This window comes from Nilaparvata lugens, chromosome 4 (assembly GCF_014356525.2).
Source record: "Nilaparvata lugens isolate BPH chromosome 4, ASM1435652v1, whole genome shotgun sequence".
Classification (NCBI taxonomy): domain Eukaryota; kingdom Metazoa; phylum Arthropoda; class Insecta; order Hemiptera; family Delphacidae; genus Nilaparvata; species Nilaparvata lugens.
In genome coordinates this window covers 59450485-59469789 of record NC_052507.1, presented here as the reverse complement: position 1 = coordinate 59469789, position 19305 = coordinate 59450485, and the positions used below count along the sequence as shown (strand labels likewise).

Sequence of the window (19305 nt, the reverse complement as noted above, 5' to 3'; positions counted from 1 at the left end):
AAAATAGCGTAATAGAGATGAATCATAGAAAAATAATTTGTAGGAGAGAGAGAGAGAGAAAGAAAAGAAAAATATTATATTAGATAAATGAATGAGAGAAAATTTAGGAAGCAACAGCGCCGAAGAGACGAATTGCAACTGAAAAGAAATTCTGTGTGAGAGAAAGAGAGTGAGAGAGCGATAGATAACGATGAAAAATGTGCGGCTTGGCGAATAAAAAGTGTATCATTAGCTATAAAGTGAGAGAGAGAAGGGTGGAGATGGATTTTGGGGTTGTTGAAAAGATTTCGTCGCCGTAAAAAGTCTGTCAACCTCGGTTAGGTTGGGTAGTACGAGATAGGCAGGCATTAATAAGTGTCGGCAGTCGCCTAAAGCCTTCCCCAATCTCTTGCGGTCTGGTAGGGGGATGGTGGAGAGGATTTTCGAAAAAGCGGGGGGTATGTTAGGGCTCGGTTACCGCGTCTTGTCATGCAAAGCGTCCAGTAATCCCCCAGCTGTTACGCCGGCTTAGGAGGAGGCTGCTCACCCCCTCCCTCACTCACACTTACTCACAGTCGGCTCAGATTCTCCAATCTGACGCGTACTCACACACACCTACACGTCATTACACACGCACACACTGCAACACCGCCGATAATTAAAGGACCACATGGATTACTTACTGACTGCTCGAGAGGGCCCTCACTGAACTGCCTCCTCTCATACACCCTTGTCTGACGGATGGCAATTATTGGAGGAGGTTGTCGAATTTGTTTACAGGTTTTCAGGTCAGTGATTTTTGTTGAGGTATTTATGGTTTTTTAACTGTATTCATATAGGTTGATAAGTTACTAACTTCAAAGAAAATAATTATGTTATGACTTTCATTCATTTCTCATGGTGTATAAAATGATGTTAGTCTCCATCAACCCCTGATCATTAGCTTTCCCGTTTTTCTTCATTTTTTCAATACATTTCAATCTAGTCTGAAAATACTTTTACTAATATAATAGTGGGTTAAATTGGAGAGATAGGTAGTTCTCACCAGGAATACTACTCCTAGCAATAACTTACTCGAATTTGAAAAATATTGGAAAATGAATAGGTTCATATGATTGAATTATTATTCAAATTTAAATATGCTTTATTCCTTGAAGTATTAACAGTGAAACATAGAAAAACTCAATACTTGGGAATTCCTCCACTAAGACTAAACGTCTGCGTGTGGAGGAGAGCTCCATAGACAACACAAGCAGCCACAACATAAAATAATTATAATAGAAAAGATAAGCTTCAAAATAGAATAATGATAATAATGGATTGAATACAAATTCAAATGATAGTGAAATAAGATTTAATTGAGAAATAAAAGAAAAATATTAACTAAGATTAGGAGATTTTATTTCTTGTGCAGGCCAAGAAATCCCAGGGAATGAAGGAGGCTGTGAGTTTCTTTCTAGTCAGAAAGACATGAATAGAAGATAGTTTTCTGTTAATTTTGGCAATGGAAGTCTCCCTATCCCAACTCTATTCAGTAGCTTTATAATATAAAATTGTCCACCAATCATTCATCAATCATTGAAAGCTGAATACATTATGTATAAATTCTTATCGAAGCGAGAAGCGCGGCGGCTGCTAACCCACCCCACTGGCGGTGCAGGGGTGAAGCCCCTGCCGAGTGCGAAGCGCCAGTAAATTCTTTTCAATACATTAGTAATACCATAGACTAAGTAAACATTAGATCAGTGGTAATACTGATCATCGGAAGCCAGAAATAGTTGATGGAAATTACTGAAAATTAGAATACTAGGATACAATAGTTACTCGATTCTTCTCTTGGTTAGAGAAATGGAATAGGATTACTTCTTGGTTGAATTAAAAAGTTAAATTAAGAGATAACAAGGAAAGCTTGAACAATATGATAAAGAAGAACAAAACCCATCAGCAGCCAGACTGAAATAGAAATATAGAATAATTTAAAGCTTAGCCGATGTTTTTCCCGGGATGTCTGTCGTTTATAAATGGGTTCACCACAAATCTCCCGGGGGACGGACAAACAAGACAGACACTCTTTGCTCCGCTGTTGACATATTTTTCGGCCCGCGGATTCCCTCCCCCTCTAAACCTACTCCACCCATCCAACACCATTACCACCACACCGTCACCCATATTTACATTTTTATTGAAACGTAGAAACGCGGCACGGGCTTTATTCAATTATCTGCGTAATCCTCCAATTATAGCCGGCCTGGGTTGCCATAGCAACACGGCTCAAATCTTCCTCACTCTATCCCGAGAAGACACCGGTGTAAACAGCATCACTTCCACACCCACTTTCTCTTCTCATCCTTCTCCTCCTCCTCCCGTTCCCTCACCACCTCATCCTCCTTCTTTATTTTCTTCCTCTTCTCCTCATCATCATCCTAGTTCCTCTTTTCATCCTCCTACTTCTCCTCTTCCTCATCCTTCTCCACATCCTCCTCCCTTTCCTCCTTACTCCCAAACACAACTTTCTCCTCTTCATCATTCTCCTCCTCCTCCTTTTCCTCCTCCATCCTCCTCCTCCGCCACCACCGCCACCACCTCATCCTTCCTAACCTTCTTCTCGGCTCGTGTTCCTAAACCGACTTTATTCCTTAGAATCCTGTCTAACAAGACACTCGATTCCACGAGTAAACTTCTTGCGCGCTTTCCCTCTTCAATCACTCCCCTCACCCCCCGCCACCAAGACGATTTTCCAGTGCTCGTGTCAACTGTGTTTTGTATTCTTTTTGTGAGGAAACTCACCATTTTCCATTCAATATCTTCTACCTCAGCCGTTTTCGGCTGTCTTGTCGGCCTAAAGCTATTTCCACTCATTGATTTCGTGTTGGCGCTACGATGGAATATTGATCAAAGCTTTTCGATGCCTGATTTGATGTCTCATGAAATCAATTGTTTTGATCAATTCTGAACAGTCACTGTCCTGAAGGTGTTGTTCTAGGCAGTAAGATTCACTGCAAACTGTTAGCATTTTTCATAAGTAGATATTCGACCAATGCTGAGATTTTGAAGTTAATATCACTATGGATGGAGATGCATGGATTGTTTATTTGAAAATCGCCTCACAATATTCAGACTACCTTGATATTTCCTCCACTTTGTAGTGGGGAGGAATGATCAAAATACAATCAAATTGTACTCATCTTGAATAGGGCTTGTGGGAATTAAAGAATTCATTGTTCACGAATTATTTGGGAAAATAGAAATACCAGGATTCCCTCTGTTACCTGTTACCTTACAACTTTAGTCTCCAAAGCTGGTACTAAGTGAGTACTTGTAATTGGAATGTAAAAATGTTTGAGATTTGGAGAGTTAAATGGAGATGTATTAAGAGCTTCATTGAGCTTGATCTGTTAGATTTGCATATAGTTCAGTTGGAGATATAATAGACATAATAGTTGGAGATATATTGAGATTAGTTAGATATGCTACCTGTAGTATTTCATCAACAAAAAAATCCATCGACAGTGGTACATAATTTGATAATCTTATTTTCAAATGGCTTCAGAGATCACATACAGTTATTCAAATTGAAGCTTATTGGAATCAAATCAAATCTAATCCAAATCGAAGCTTGAAGTGATAACAGAAAATATTACTATATGGTAAAATAACTGAATCATGCATCAAGTAAGGAACATCTACAACTTCAACAATCAAATACATTCAATGTTCAATTCATCACATTATAAGATCACAACCATTAGTGGTGATAACAACTGAAATTGATCATTGGACACGTTTAGATCTAATCAAATAATGCTGAAATATTTTACTCACAACGACATACCATTCAATCTTCTTCATAATTAAATCACGTAGTACACAACTACAGGAAGACTCACTGCAATCTGTCTGCATTCGTTATGTATGATACCAATGCTATCCATTCAACTGTTGCTGACAGTGTGAAGTGAATCTTGTAGTAGAGATCATGACACGTGATTTGTATTGAACAAGAGTGTCAATTACATAAATGAGAAATATCAAGATAATTTAATAAGGGAAAAGATAGAGGGATGTAATTGATAGGCAGTAGAGAAACATTGGTGCAAACTGAGAGAGGTTTGAATTACAAGAGAGAGTGGAAGAGACAGAAAGAGATTGAGTTGGAGAGCCTGAGAGAATGTGTGAAGGAGAGAGTGGATGAGGATCGAATAGAGTGAGATAGTTGGCAGTCAGAAGCGTCAAGTGCTATCGAGTCATGTGTGATGATGCACTTAGTTGTAATGAAGATAAAGGAGCTAAACTGTACTCGTTTTGTGAGGGGGGGGGGAGAAGTAGGTCTTTATGGAGTTATGGATGACTCTTGGTGTCATTTATACGAAGAGTAGCAGTAACAGGAGTAGAGGGATTTGGTAAGGGTGATGAGGAGTAGGAGAGAAGGAGGAGGTAGAGAAAGAGCTAATCAGTTTATGTGAACGGGATTAATAGCAACATAACATCATCTGCTACTACTGCACACACGCACACACTATTGAAAACAATTTAATAAAGGAGAGATGAACGGATTCTGTAGGGGTTGTTACCCCCCCCCCTCATCAAACACGGCCTATATTTCGTAGTGTGACGAACGACTGAGCTTTTAATATCCATTTCTACGAGAGACACTGCAACCAAAAGAGGTTGTGTAGAGAGATGGATAGATTGGGAAAGTGAGAGTGATATTGAAGAGTAAGTGGGATGAGGAAGGGAGAGAGATGGAGTGAGTGAGAAAGTATGAGTGTGAGGGTTGGGATAAAAGAGCGCGTCAAAAGCCTAATCACATCAGCTTGACTTATTGACAGGATGATCCGATTAGTGTGTGTGCGCCATATGGGGTGTGGGGTGTGGGGTGTGGGGTTGCGTTGTAACAGAATCGGGGTCTAAACTCGCCACAGGGTATCACATTCAATGTTGTTGAAAGCGTTGTCGGAAATCCGGATCTTTCAAAGCTATGTGACTGCCAGGTGTGACCTGTTTGGACTGTTTTCGGCGAAAAAACGGAGATTGTTGAGGCGGTAGATTAGTTGAGGCGGTTTTTGGTCACATTGTATCCATGATACAGACTGTTTCGTACTAGAAAATGCCTAAAATAGTCCTATACTCAGCTGAGAACGCAAGAACTGTCAATAATTATATTGAAACAACTTTCAAGCATGAAATATATTATTTAACTCTAAAATAATATTGACGAATAACAACAAAATAAAACTACAACATTTAACACAATTAATTTGAGGAGTTCAAGTCAAGAATTTTGGTTGATGTAACAATGTCATACCATCATTTTAATTAGATCATGCATCATTTATCATTCTATTAACATTTATCATTCATCATTGATCATACTATCATTTTAATCATTTTATTGGAGAAGTTCATCACAAGAACATTGACTGATATAGGCCTAACAATGTCATACTATCAAAAAATTCTTATATTATTACATACTTATCATCAGTTGCTGCTATATTCTGTAATAACACTATTTAACATCCACTAACTTAATCTCAGAGCTTCAGACGTAAGCAACAGAGTGCTCTCTCAATACTTGCCCACAGTTATTTATCATTAATATTCAGTCAAACCAGTTGTGACTTCCTCGCACGCTGACACTTTTTACACACATCCAGCTCTTGCAAACAGTTATTATTCTGTCAAATAAAACAGTTGCAACGTGTTGTAAGGGGTGTGGCGGTGAGTGGAGGGGGTTGCCAACCAAATCTGAACGCGCGACGATTGATGAATCCAACGCAACTGGAGTCGGACGCTGCGACGCGGGTCATTTGTCACGCGCGTCTAGCGTTTTCGCGCTATCAGCGTTTTTCATCGCGCGATAAATAAGTTGAAAAATGGAGCAGCCACCCGGAGAGCGGCGCGGCTATCGAGTCTGCATACATAAATCGCAGCAACCGGCTATCTTTTGTGCCCATCTCCCTATCATTGTAAATACATTTTTAACCAAATCGTTTTGTGTGTGTGACATGGGCACTGCTCCACCAACATCCTACTACCTCCAGTGTGTTTTTCCGATCGAAAATTTTTATTGGTTTTCATTTCGATTCCCTCAATCTCCGTATGCATGAGAACCATTGTTATCAGATTGTGTGTGTTGATCTGGGTGTTTTTTAGAGACTGTAGGAGGGGGTGAGGTCGTGATTTGTGATTCTCGTAGCTTAATGAACTTGCACACACACACACACACACCACACACACACACACACACACACACACTCACACATAGACTCGGACGCATGGCGGTATAAAATTTTAATACCGCCGTAAATTATCAATCGAAAAAACGATGTCATGTGACGGATTAAAATTTGATTGCTGAATTCTCGTCCTCTTCTCTTCTACATCTTCTCTGTTCTCCCCCACTTCCTCGTTCTTTATTCATACTGTCCTTTCTATTTTCCCTCACCTCTCATAGTCAAATAGAGAGGTCCCTTGAAATTATGAGTGGAATAGTCATTGGATGGTGCAACCAAATGGTGTTTTTATTGGTGAACTGCAGCCTAACATCACAAAATAGAGAACAATATTTGTTATATCTTTTTTGATACCATGCAGTAGGTCTGATGGTTTTTGCTAATTCAACATCATTGATAACATTCACTATAAATTTCACGTGCTGTTTTGATTTATTGTATTAGCAATCGAAATATGAGCACATTTCATGTGTATCAAGTAAGCTTTCACAGTATTATAAGGTTTTTATGATAAGGCTTCAAAGTGTTATCTTCATGATAATATACCTTGATATGTAATATAGTCTCTTCCTATTGAACATTTGTAATGAATCAGGTAATCTCAATGCTTTATCACGATAAAACTCCGCTTGCCACTTCTATGAGAACAATTGGTGAAAATGATCTCTTAATGCTGAAAAGTGAATTTATTTTATTTTGAATAGAATATGCTCCACCTTTTCTGCCATGAGAGGTCACCTGACCACTGGAGTATCTAGCGATTAACGCTTATAAAATGAACAGATTTTTTTATTGAGGACTATTACTTATCAGTATCGAAGCAACACAATAAATATTTCTAAAAATATATATTGAAGGTTTTCGATATAGGTGTCTTGGAATATCGAAAACTCACCTAGCACCTCAATAATCGCTTCAAATAATATGATATCAAGCCTCACAAAAATGAAACTCCCACAGCAATATAAAAATATCTACAAAGACCAAGTGCAAAGATCACAATGCTCAAGACGAAAACCGTTTAACGGGAGTATCCTATACTGAATACTACCCTTGGGACAGGGTCTAGAATTGGCCAGTGGCCATTTACGGTTGCCATTGGCTCCATTGCCCAATGGCATCATTGGCCATTTGCTGCATTGGCCATTCAAGGTGTTCAAAGAATGACTTTTGTTCACGGCCAGTGAAAGAATTCATTGCAATAAACGATACATATAGCTACGATAATGGCGCATTTGTATGTTATTTCGTGCACTGAATAACGTGTTAGACCCTCATGGAACGTTAGGGCTCCAATATTCTAGAGATATTCGAGTGGGGGCTTCATCGAGGCATCAATATTCTATTGGCTTTCCCACTCGAATCAATTGAATTCTTATTTCATTAGTACAGTATGATAGGCTAAATCGAGAGATATTTTGAATATTATCATAGTAACTGTACTAGTATTGTTAAGTAGTATATCATCTACTTATACTATATGGGACAAGTTTATGTACTATCATAGATATCACTAATCCAGTGACTATGCTCTTCAATTGAAATTTAATTCGAAGATAGCATACAATTACTTTCAAGACATAGGAAAAGTCTTAGTGCCGGTTGCACAAATGCCGGTTAAATATTAATCGCCTTTTTTCAAAAAAGCCTTCTCTGGTTGGTTCTCATGAAATTCATCACGATTAAAATTTAACCGAATGTTGTGCAACCGGGCCTTAGTTTGTATATTGTGCTTCTATTAGAGCTTGAAGATTGTAAAAATTCATGAACTGCTTCCCAAGGGATACTACAATTATTATTCCTTTGATGATGATATTATGTAATGCTCATAGACTATTGAAATTTCATAGCACCAAAAATGATACTATCAACTGTACTAATATGAACTTATACCTACAGTCAATATTCTGCTATATCAAAACACGAAATTTTGCCATGAATTAATCATTAATTTAGAAATGAGACACGCATAGTTAAAACTAATAATTGGTTCATGCTCAAATCCAAAGTATGAATAGAGTATAAATTTCATGAAACTCAAATCATTCCTGTAAAGGATTGCTCATAGAACACCAATAAATGAAAAAATCAACATTTTCGGGAAATTTCGTGTTGTAACTCTAATCTTGTATTTAAAATATGCTGGATAAATGATCAGAATTAACGGAATGCTAATTATAAACTGATGATGTCACTTCTACTCCTTCAAGTTTCAAGTTTTATTTTTATTTTTATTTTTTTTTCTTATTCCAATTGGAGTAGAATGTTACTCCCACTCCCATGTTTTCGTGTCTGATCAAGAGTACTCCATCAGACTTTCAATTTGATTTTCATATTCCGATACACTATGATCATACACATAATCTAATAATACTCCATGATTAGAACCAGAGATGAACGGAATAATCGATATAGTTTCCTTGCTCTATGCTAGAACATACCCGTTAACATGAATTTTATACCGTGAAATTACTACATCAAACTCTGTGTAATCTCATTATTATGTTTAAAATCATCCGACGCTCGATATCGAATGGAAACAAAAACTGGCAGTAGCCCGTTAAAAGGAAGATATCCTAGTTTGAAAGGGTTGCGATGCAAGGAAAAAGAATGGGGAAATCAGAGACAGGGAATGTAATGATGAGGGAGACATTGGCTGAGTGGAGAAGATTCGTTTCTCGGAAACAGTAAGCTGTTGTGGTCCCCGTGCAGAATCTCAACACGTTGTTTCAATCTTGTTGCGTTACGAGGTCGAAAATAGGGGGATACTGGAAGCGTTAGTGGCGGGAGAGAGGGGAAAGCGGTAGGGGAAAAAATTTGTAGGGGAAGTAGCAGGAAGACATAGAGAGGATCTTCATCAGAGAAGGAGAGAGCAACTACGACGATAAAGGGTTGATGAGTGAGGAAGAGGAGTGTAAGGAGAAAGACATTGGAAGATAATTATTGTTGTGTAGGCTAATGAGAGTCTCGGAAAAGAAAGAGAAAACTAAAGAGATTGAAGGAGATGAGAGGGAAGACCATATTGTACAAGAGAAAGATAAGGGATTTATAGGAAGAGTTTAGAAGCAATATTGTAAAAATTGAGATTTTGTCATGTAAGAGAAGAAGGAGAAGAAAGGATAAGTAACAAATAGAGGAAGACTGGAATAGACTTATGAATGGAAGGATAAAGGAAAAGAATTATCTTTCTTCTTTTAGTTCCAGTTTATCGTTAATTTGCACAATATTATATAATATTACATAAGTTGTTATTCACCAAAATAGCAACATCACGGTTGACATTATGTTGATAAAACAAGTAATGTAATGTATAGAGTATTAGTGTCCGCTTGACAAAATAATGTCCTCTTTTGCTTGAAAATAATCAATAACTCTCATAAGAATAAGCTTGTTCAATTTAAGAGTAATTCGAGGGAATGATGATGAGTCATCTCAATTGATGACGATTTCCGAACCACCAAAAAAGGATTTTAAATCTCATAACAATCAGTTACTCGAGCATGATGTCTCAAACAGAAACTCTTTCAACAAACGAACCGAGTGCAGGACACTCGTCTGATGAAAGTCTTTAGTTATCATGCTCATTCTGTGATAATACTCTTTTCCAAATCTTTCAGTACGATATCCCACAACTGTAAGAAATATAGACTATGATTGAAGGGTTGATATTGAATTTTATCCAAAGCAATGATGAAATGTGTCCAGTAACTTTCCAAATACTATTCATAACCTGAATATTATTCATATATGAGCCTATCAGCAAATCAATAAATCTACAATTGATAAATATGAAATAACCCTCGATCTATATGAAACCCGAGGGACAGTCATCCACGTTTCCCAGTGGGACGAGAGCACATAAAACAGGAGCATAAAATTGATGCTGACTTGACTGTTGTCCGGTTCCAAGTGCTTTTATATGGCCTACACCGTCTGAATGCAAGGAGCACATATTTTTACAATGATGCAAAGATTTATTTATACTAGTCTTCGAGCATGAATCGGTTATTCAAAGTTTCTGTCAACTCCTATAAACGATGGGAATGGATATGAAATATCTTTCTGAATGCAGTTGCAAAGACGTGCATGCTATATTGCGAAACCGTATTCAGAACAAATGTGGAAATATTCATGGAGAAATAATATATTTTTTTTGAAATTTTGAAGGTTAATCTTCTTTTAGGGCCGTTTGCACAGACAACGCTGAATTCAATCAGCTGGTGGCTTGAACTCGAAATGAACCATATCACAACAAATGAGACTTTTTGTGTAGTTGAGAAGTTCATATATTGTAGTAATTATTCATATTGAATGAAAAAGACTAATAAATTGTCAAAAACCACAGATTTATTGATACTTAGAAAGACCGCTTTCGGTTATTACACCATTGTCAATCTCTTCGGTTTATCAGAGATAAATGGTGTAACAACCGAAACCGCTCTTTTTAAGTATCAATAAATCTGCGGTTTTTGACAATTCCTTAGTCTTTTTCATTCAATACAAATGAGACTTGATATGGATTTAATCCAGTTTAAAATGAAATTAAGTTTAAACTGATACTGTGCAAACGGCACTAAAGTGTATCATAGTAATGAATGGCTGTCTTGTAATTTTTTACAAGACGCTGATGATCATTATTACTAGTAGTTCTGTGAACAGTAGTCCTCACGCAGTATTCTCATCCACAAGTACCTGATTGAAACTATAGACCTTATGGAAATACAGCAAAAGACTGGCTTCTCCACACATCTGTGTAATCACTTGTCAGCTGATTTATGATGAACAATTCTATAGTCTGATTTATACTCCAATATTGGCGTATGAAGGAGGCTCCTGTTTCCTTTTATATAATCCTTGAAATGCAAAATTTCCAAAAACCTTGTAAATATGTCGACGCGCAATTAAAAAAGGAACATACCTGTCAAATTTCATGAGAATCTATTACCGCGTTTCGCCGTAAATGCGCAGCATTTAAACATTAAGAGAAATGCCAAACCGTCGACTTGAATCTTAGACCTCACTTCGCTCGGTCAATTATTACTATGGTTATGATGATGACAAGGATGTTGATAAACAATCAAATTGAATCTTCTCTTACCTCCACATTTATTTTTCCGTTTAGATTTGTCATGAACTGGGATGTAGATTCATTCGAATTTTGAACATACAGAGGATCAAACAGAATTGGGTGTAGAAGGATTAGATTAGAAATCAAAAGCATGGACATAATAGGTGAGAAAATATCAAATTGTTTAAAATTCATGAAACCTATCAGAATGTATCCAATTACTTATAGCACAGAACATTGAATAGAGTAGAGCATGAAATCCCAATCATTACCTTCAGTGAGTAGTAATGGATGAAAGCTCCACCAATCAGAAAAGAAGAGGTAGTAAACTTTCAAACCGCAATAAAGGCTAACTCGCAATGTGATTGGTCGTTGCTCACAAACCTTCATCGCAGCCACGCCTCCAGCCAATCACAGGCTAGCAGTACAGAAAAAACTTGACTCGTTAGTTTCCAACTTTACCGATAGATGGTGCACTTGAAAAATATCAGAATGACCTCTATAAGTACGTACAGATATACGCGCCGCGAACATGAGCAATTCACTTTCAATCAGCTGATGCCAAGCTTTTTATACCTGCATCTTACCGTTTCTGTAAAAATACAGATATAATCAGCTGATTAAAAGTGAATTGCTCATGTTCGCGGCGCGTATATCTATCTGTACGCACCTTAACATTCATGCATTAATATTTCATCGAAATAGGTTTTCAACTTCTCAATCACAGCTTATTTATTTTACATCATCATTAACTATGATTATAGTTATAATAGTTCATAATTACATGATGGTGATGATGATAATTATCTGCAATAAAGATAAGAGAATATATTCATGTCTCAAGATGAATTATGAAGCTTGCTTGTATCACTTGCATCCCTGCTGGTTACACATTTATGAATAGAGTCACCAACCTCGTATTCAATTATGAACTGCTTCGTAGAGCAAGATAGAGAATATTGTCTCCAACCACAGTAAAACTGAGACACTAAAATAAGGCACTAAAGTAAGAGAGAGAGAGAGAGGAAGAAAAACAAGCTAATACAAGGAGGGATGGTGAGAAAGTAAGAGGGAGAGGAAGAGAAGCATTGATGAAGAGGAGAAGAGAAAAAGACAGATAATGACAGGAAAACAGAGAGAGGAGGAGAGAATGAGAAAGTGAGAGAGAGAGAGTATTTGAGACGCAATCTGAACAGAGGTCTTCTTCATATTAACGGCAATTAGGCCCAAGGGACTAATAGCAGAGGCCGCGGACCCTCTTCAATGCTTTGACTCCTCTCAGAAATGAACAGAAAAAATGCGGCCACATCTTGAGTAAAAAGTTGCATTTTTTAATTTAATGGCGAGTTGCGGCTTAATCTTTTGCTGCTACGAGTGAAAAGTCCTGCTACTTTCATAGACTTTCATTATGATAACGTCAAGGTATTAGAAGGAAAAGAGGTCTGCTTGAGGGAAATGAGGAAAGAAGTTCTATCGCGGTCGATCTAAGACGTGAAGCGAGTCAATTTTGTTCTGTTTTGTTGTGTACAATAAGAAGAGAACAATTATAAGTTTTTCAAGATTTCATTGTGATACATATCGTTGGAATAATACCTCAACGGAACTTAAATGAGCTAAAATTTGAAATTTTTCTAATAAGGCCTGCTATATTATACTAGTTGTGTGGAGAAAGTACTAGTTAGCAATATAGATAATAGTATTCTACATTTTGTATCATATAGAGACGATATTATATGTTTATTTTCTAAATGTGGAATTATAGTAGTAGGATCACCCTAATTATGGTGACTTATTTCCAAAACTAATGATCTATGTGTCTTGATATACAGAAATTTTAATTTCAACTCTGCTTATCCTTCTATAGATGAGTATGTGGAGGAATATATCTTACAACATATTCACAGAGTACCCATGTGTACAGTACATCTACCCTACCTTTTTTCAAATCCATATTTTCATAATAATAATAATTATTAGTGATGGTATCTTGATCCATTCCGAGCTGCGATGTATTAACACACTTTTATCTATGTACAGTATCTCACACGACATGCAGTCAAATATAATATATAATATATTTGACTGCATGCCGTGTGAAATACATAGGAAGAAAGGTAATAATTATTGCTATTTATTCAGCAATCAGGAGCAACCGGCTAAACTCAGAACTGTTATTTCCCCAAATTTTTATGAACAACTTTCTTAGAAAAAGCTCTTCGACTTGGAAATGGGTTCACAGTTGTCATAATATGTTTATTCATTCGTAGTAATACTATCAGTTATCTTCTATGCTACTATCATCTATAATCCTACTATCATCCACTATTCTACCGATAATATTCAAATGTAAGCAAGCAATTTTCCCATAACACTAATCTTGGACTAATCTACACAACGAACTGAAGATCCTGTCTTCTCTAGAGTATTTCATAGCCGTTAAACAAGAGACTTTAATCGACAACAAGATACCTCCCTGGGTGCAAAATATCCCTCAACCACCTTCTCCACCCTGCAATCTCCACCATTCCAAGGCGTGCGCTTATGATAGATTTTAATTAGAGGAAGTGTGCGGTCGGCAACATTAAAAACAAGCGGGGTTCTCGTACATGATAAGAGAACATTAATAAAGAGTACCCCACTTGGAGTTAGGGGGGCCCAGGAGAAGGGGGTGGTTTGAGGGTAGCTCTGGAGGGTGCTCCTCCACCCTTCGTCTCATTTGCATCCCCTAAGCCAGCTTTTATTACTGGCTAACTCCAATCCCACCCTCAACCCCATACTCTAGCCCCAAGAATTCCAAGGATGGGATCCACCATATAATAATACACGCGGAAATACAAGGGTCAATATATAGGTATACGATAACACACAGATATCCAGTAATATAGTGACATATAGATATATTAACTACCCCTATATTCGCGAAGACCCCAAACCGACGAGCTGTTACTACACCAACAACGCAATTAGAATTTCATTAATCTTTTATCAGTTGCCAATCTTATCTGCGTTATTGATAGGCAAATTAGGCGGCTTATTTAAACTGCCGTAACCGAGTCAACCCTTAAACTTTATCATGCAAATTGAGTGTAAGACCTCCCATGTGTAACACATGCAAAACGTGTGACAAGATGAGATAACAATTGGTGTGTGTCTTCTGTGATCTGAGCTGTCAATCTAGCAACACGATCAGCAGCGTTCTGTTTTGAATACTTCAATTATTGTTTCGAAACGCATTCTATTCAAGTTGGTGCATTGTAGATATCAGGAATATTGTTCATAACAATTGGTTTCCTATATATCCTTTGATCGAAGCTGTAATTCTAGAACAAGTTAGACGGCGTTCTGATTTACATAGGAACAAAAATTGTTTTTGGATGACATCAATGATTATGAACATTCTAGATGGTGCTCGTTCAAGCATTTTGGAGCGTTACTTGGTGTCATGTAGATTGTGTTTGTGGGCGGTAAACTTATGTAAAGCTAGTTCGGAAATACCCAAATAGGGTGAAAAACGTGTCGTGAGTTTAATTTATGATTGACAATCATGAGAATATTGATTTGAATATCATTAGAGAATATTGATTGCAGCACTGGAGAATTATCATAACTGGAAGGGATTTACAGCTTTGCTTTAAAAATACCTTCATTGACCTCGTGATAACGGTAGTATAGGATCAAGTCTCGAAAATTTCAAGAATAATCATCATCCTATGAATATGAGACTTAGAAGAAGCAATGTATTCGATATGGATAAGTTGGAAGCGAAAATGCTTATATTAATTCTATTGAAACCTGATTAATTTGAGTTTCGCGTTTTTCAGAATGGTGAAAAGTTTAAGGCTGTGCAAAGGCTAAAAATAAACTCTCTACTGGTGAGATTTTTTGAAGTTTTTCGATTTTTATATCATCAAGCTATCAAGATGTAAAAGTTTTCACAAGAAAAGATTTTTTTCCTGGTCATTACTTTTGAGATATGAGCGCCTAAAGTTTTAATTTTCGGGATAGAACATTTCAAATTCGGTGAGAGATAAATCCATGAGATTCAGAGGATAGATTCTTCATGGTATTCTAGTAGTTGATTCATGGTTGGTCTAGTAAAATTAAAATTTTCTCAAAATATCAATTTTTGAGAAAGTTATTCAATTCACAAAAATAACTTTTAGTTGAGTTATTTGAGTTATAATTATGCTGAATTTGAAATGTACTGTCTCGAAAATTAGAACTTTAGCCGCTCATATCTCTAGAATTAATGATCGGAAAAATGTTTTCCTGAGAATTTTTTTCATTTTGATAGCTTGATGATATACAAATCGAAAAACTTTGAAAAATATCACCAGTAGGAAGTTTATTTTTAGCCTTTGCACAGCCTTAAAAGTTCAGTTTCACTATACTAAACTTTGGTTATGATACACACCTCTCGACATCTAAGAACATCTATCTCACACAAGTCGTATTGTTATAATAACAATGATGATATCAAATATTAGAATTGATATTGTAGTATTGGTATTTAAAAACTTCATTACGATTAACATCTTTCGAATGAACAGAAAAACCTGAATAAATAATTATTATTCAGAGTAGATATATTGATGTTCGTACTTCAATTCAATATGAGATGAATCTATCATAAGAATGAGAATGTTTCCGAAAGCCTTACAAACTAGAGAAAACATTGTTTGAAGGGTTTTGTAGGTGAAGATTTCAAAGATCTTCTGATGAATAATGATTACATCATTCTTCATGTTTTCCCTGCTCATACAACAAATTTTCATCATAATAATGTTCCAAAAACCTCACTTCATTCTCCAGAAAACTCTACAACATTATTAATTTTATACTTCTGCTTGGATACTCTTCAAAATCATCAAAAGACTATCAAAGCATTCTCTCACAAAGCTCCCAAAGACTCAGAATCCCGTAGACACATTACTCAGTTCCAAATCTCGCAACAACCCAGATAAATCTTCGAAATTATCAACATGATTCATAACAATTATTATCATCCTACAAGGTATCTGTCAGCATTACAGGCCTGCACAACACGGCCAGCTATGTTCACTACCATTAAGCTAAGTGTAACTAACTACCCCGAGTACTACAGGTGTTTAAGCTGAATAATCAGGAGATAATAGTGGGGTGGCTGGGTGGTAAGAGGGGGGATGACTGGGGAGGTAAGGACGGCGCATCCTTGGAAGTACTTGAGGAGGTGAGGAGGGAGAAGGGTGTGATGAGGAGCACGTTATGAGGAGAAGAAGGTTGTGGAGTGAGTAGTGAGGTTGGAGTGGGTAGAAGAGGACCATGTAGAGGAGAAGAGGATGGGTTACGTGGTTCTGCATCCTTTGTCCTTGGAATCGAATGTGAGTTGTGGGGACGAGGAGAATATCAAAAGGAGAAGGAAAGGAGAATCAGAAACAGAGTTAAGCAGAGGTAGCGAAAATAAGATAATGACAATGAGATAGAGTTAAGGTTTGATGAGAAGAAGTAGAGCTGGGATAACGCAGGGTAAGAAGGAGGAAGAAGTACAACGGAGAGAAAAGGAGGAAGAGAAAAGGATGAAGGGTGAACAAAAAAGATAGTTAAGAAGGTGGAGGAAAATTGTGGAAACGATGATGGAGACTGGAAAGTGTGACGAAGTGTTGAATAAAGAGGGAATAACAGGGAAGATGAGGAAAAGGAAAAGAGAAGTAGAATACTTGGAGTTTTCAAGAAAAAGTACAAATAATAATTATGAGATATTAAAGTAGAGAAAATACTAGGAGAAGAAAAAGGAGATGGAAAGAGAGAGGAAGAGAAATAAGAAATAAACAAGGATCCAAAGATTATCATAAGTGAGAGAATTGAAGGGATGATTCAATCTATGCTATAATTATTATGGAAAATAAATGATTTTGAAGTATGAGTAGGTGAAAAAGGAAGTGAAGATAAAGTAGGTGGGAAGAATGAGGTTGGGAAATGAGGAAATGTGAGAAGGAGAGAGAATGAAGAAAAAGGATATTATAGAGTTAAAGTGTGTGGAATTAAATAGGTATAGAACAGAGGCTGAAGAAACCGATGAGGAGAAAATAGAAAGAGGAGGAAATGGAGGTATTGGAAGAAGAAGACAACGAGAAAGGGGAAAGGGAGGAGCCAGAGGAGGTTCATGAGAAGAATAAGAAGGAGAATGATGAAGAGGAGGAGTAAGGAGTGGTAAAGAAGGAGGTGGAGGAGAAATCCAAGGGGAAGCAAGTGATTGAGGAGTGCTTGTAGGAGGAGGAGGTCGACTAGTGGGCGATGGAGGAGTAGCAGGAGGTATTACACGATGAGGTGATTAGGAGAACAAGTAGCTAGGGGATGATTATTGTCGTGAGGGGGCTAGTGCACCCCCCTCTCACCGTGAGGAGTCCATCTTGGGGCACATCTGGCCGTCTTGCCGGGATTATGCCCAGTGTCAATTGCTTCATTATTGCCCCTACCCCCCTAGCCCCCCTTGCCTAGTCAGGCATTATAATATTGCCCACATTAATCATGAGGGATTTGTCGCCCTGTGCTCTGCTATGCGATGCTCTCACAGACACTGAACGCATTAATCGTCTGCTCTCCTCTTCAACTCACTTCTTCTTCGTCTTATTCATTTTCTTCTTCTTTCACTACATCATCTGAGTCTTCATTTTCATCTTCTTCACCTCTTATGAAATCCTCTCCCATGTCTACATTTTCATCTTCTCTATCTAGTGTTTTCTTTCCTTATCCTTCTTCATTTCTCTCACTTTGATGCCATATTCTGTATCTATGTCCAATTTTATTTCTTCTCCATCATTGCTTCTCCTACATTCCCTTCTCATCATCCACAACGTTATCATAGTCTTCATTCTCATCTTCCGATTCAATCCATCACCAATTATTCATCACCAATAAGTCGAGTAAAAAGCTGGTAAGAGATATAAATGAGAGGCTGGCTTCGAATGACATAATAATTTTAATAGTGGCTGCCAAAGCCAAGCAAACTTTCTCTTATTCTCTCCAATATTCATCTTAAGAAACAGAACTTAATTCTATTAGGTCTCCCTCTGCCTTCTCCCCTATCCTTTCTTACTCCCCTTTTCCTTCTCACTTTTTATTTTTTTTTTAAGTTTAGTAAGTTTCTTTTCAAATTCAGTGATTTTTCTTTCAGTTTTTATTGTTTCCTTTCACTGAATCAATCTATTTCATTTTTTTTCCTGAAAATTCAAAATATCTAGATTTTTCAAGCACTCGGCCTCTGCGTACAGGTTTTTTAACCTTGCGGGGACCTTCCTTATTTTTATTGTATTATTTAGTTCAATACTGTGTATTATTATTATTATGTATTTCTAATTTCTAAGTTTTTATCTTTTGTTATTATTAAGGATAAATAAACAATTTTTGAATTTTGAATTTTGAATCCATGTTACTCTTGCTCCTATATTACAATAATCTGCCTCCCCTTAAATTCTATTCTTTCTCTAGGTAATTTTTTGTCTCCTATATTCTCCATATCAGCACCTAATTCTTTAATTCCCCTTTCACTCTCTCCGTATGTTAGTTTTCCTGTTTCGTGACTTCTACCTTATTTTGATCCTTCACATCAATCTCTACCAGAGTTGTCTCCTAAATAAATTTTTTTGTTCAAAATAGGGACAAACCCGCACAATTTCAAACAATAACAATGGATGATTTCAGAATGTATCACATTCTATATGATTGAACGATTGTATGAGCATGATTTGTTTTCATGATTTTTACAGTGAATTCTATGGAACTGAATAATTATATCAGAATAGTAATTCATGCAAACCATGATGCTTTTTACTCTGAGAACGCATAGTTGATGAATGGAATGAGGAATGATGAAGGAGAAATATTAAGATTGGGGAATGGTGACGGGTAAGATGAAGGGAGAATGGAAAGTAGTGGAGTGAGATGGGGGAGGAAGAAGACGATGATAGCACGATTCAATGAATCGGTGTAATGGATTATCAGGATGGATGATAGGAATCGATAGGAATGAATTAGATGTGAGGA

At 37.0% G+C, this 19305-nt stretch overlaps 1 protein-coding gene across 1 annotated transcript in view; it reads left to right on the top strand.

Moving 5' to 3' along the window:
- LOC111056490 (homeobox protein Nkx-6.2) overlaps positions 1-19305 on the top strand; it is a 56105-nt gene that overhangs the window by 31824 nt on the left and 4976 nt on the right. The gene's annotated exons all lie outside the window — the stretch shown is intronic.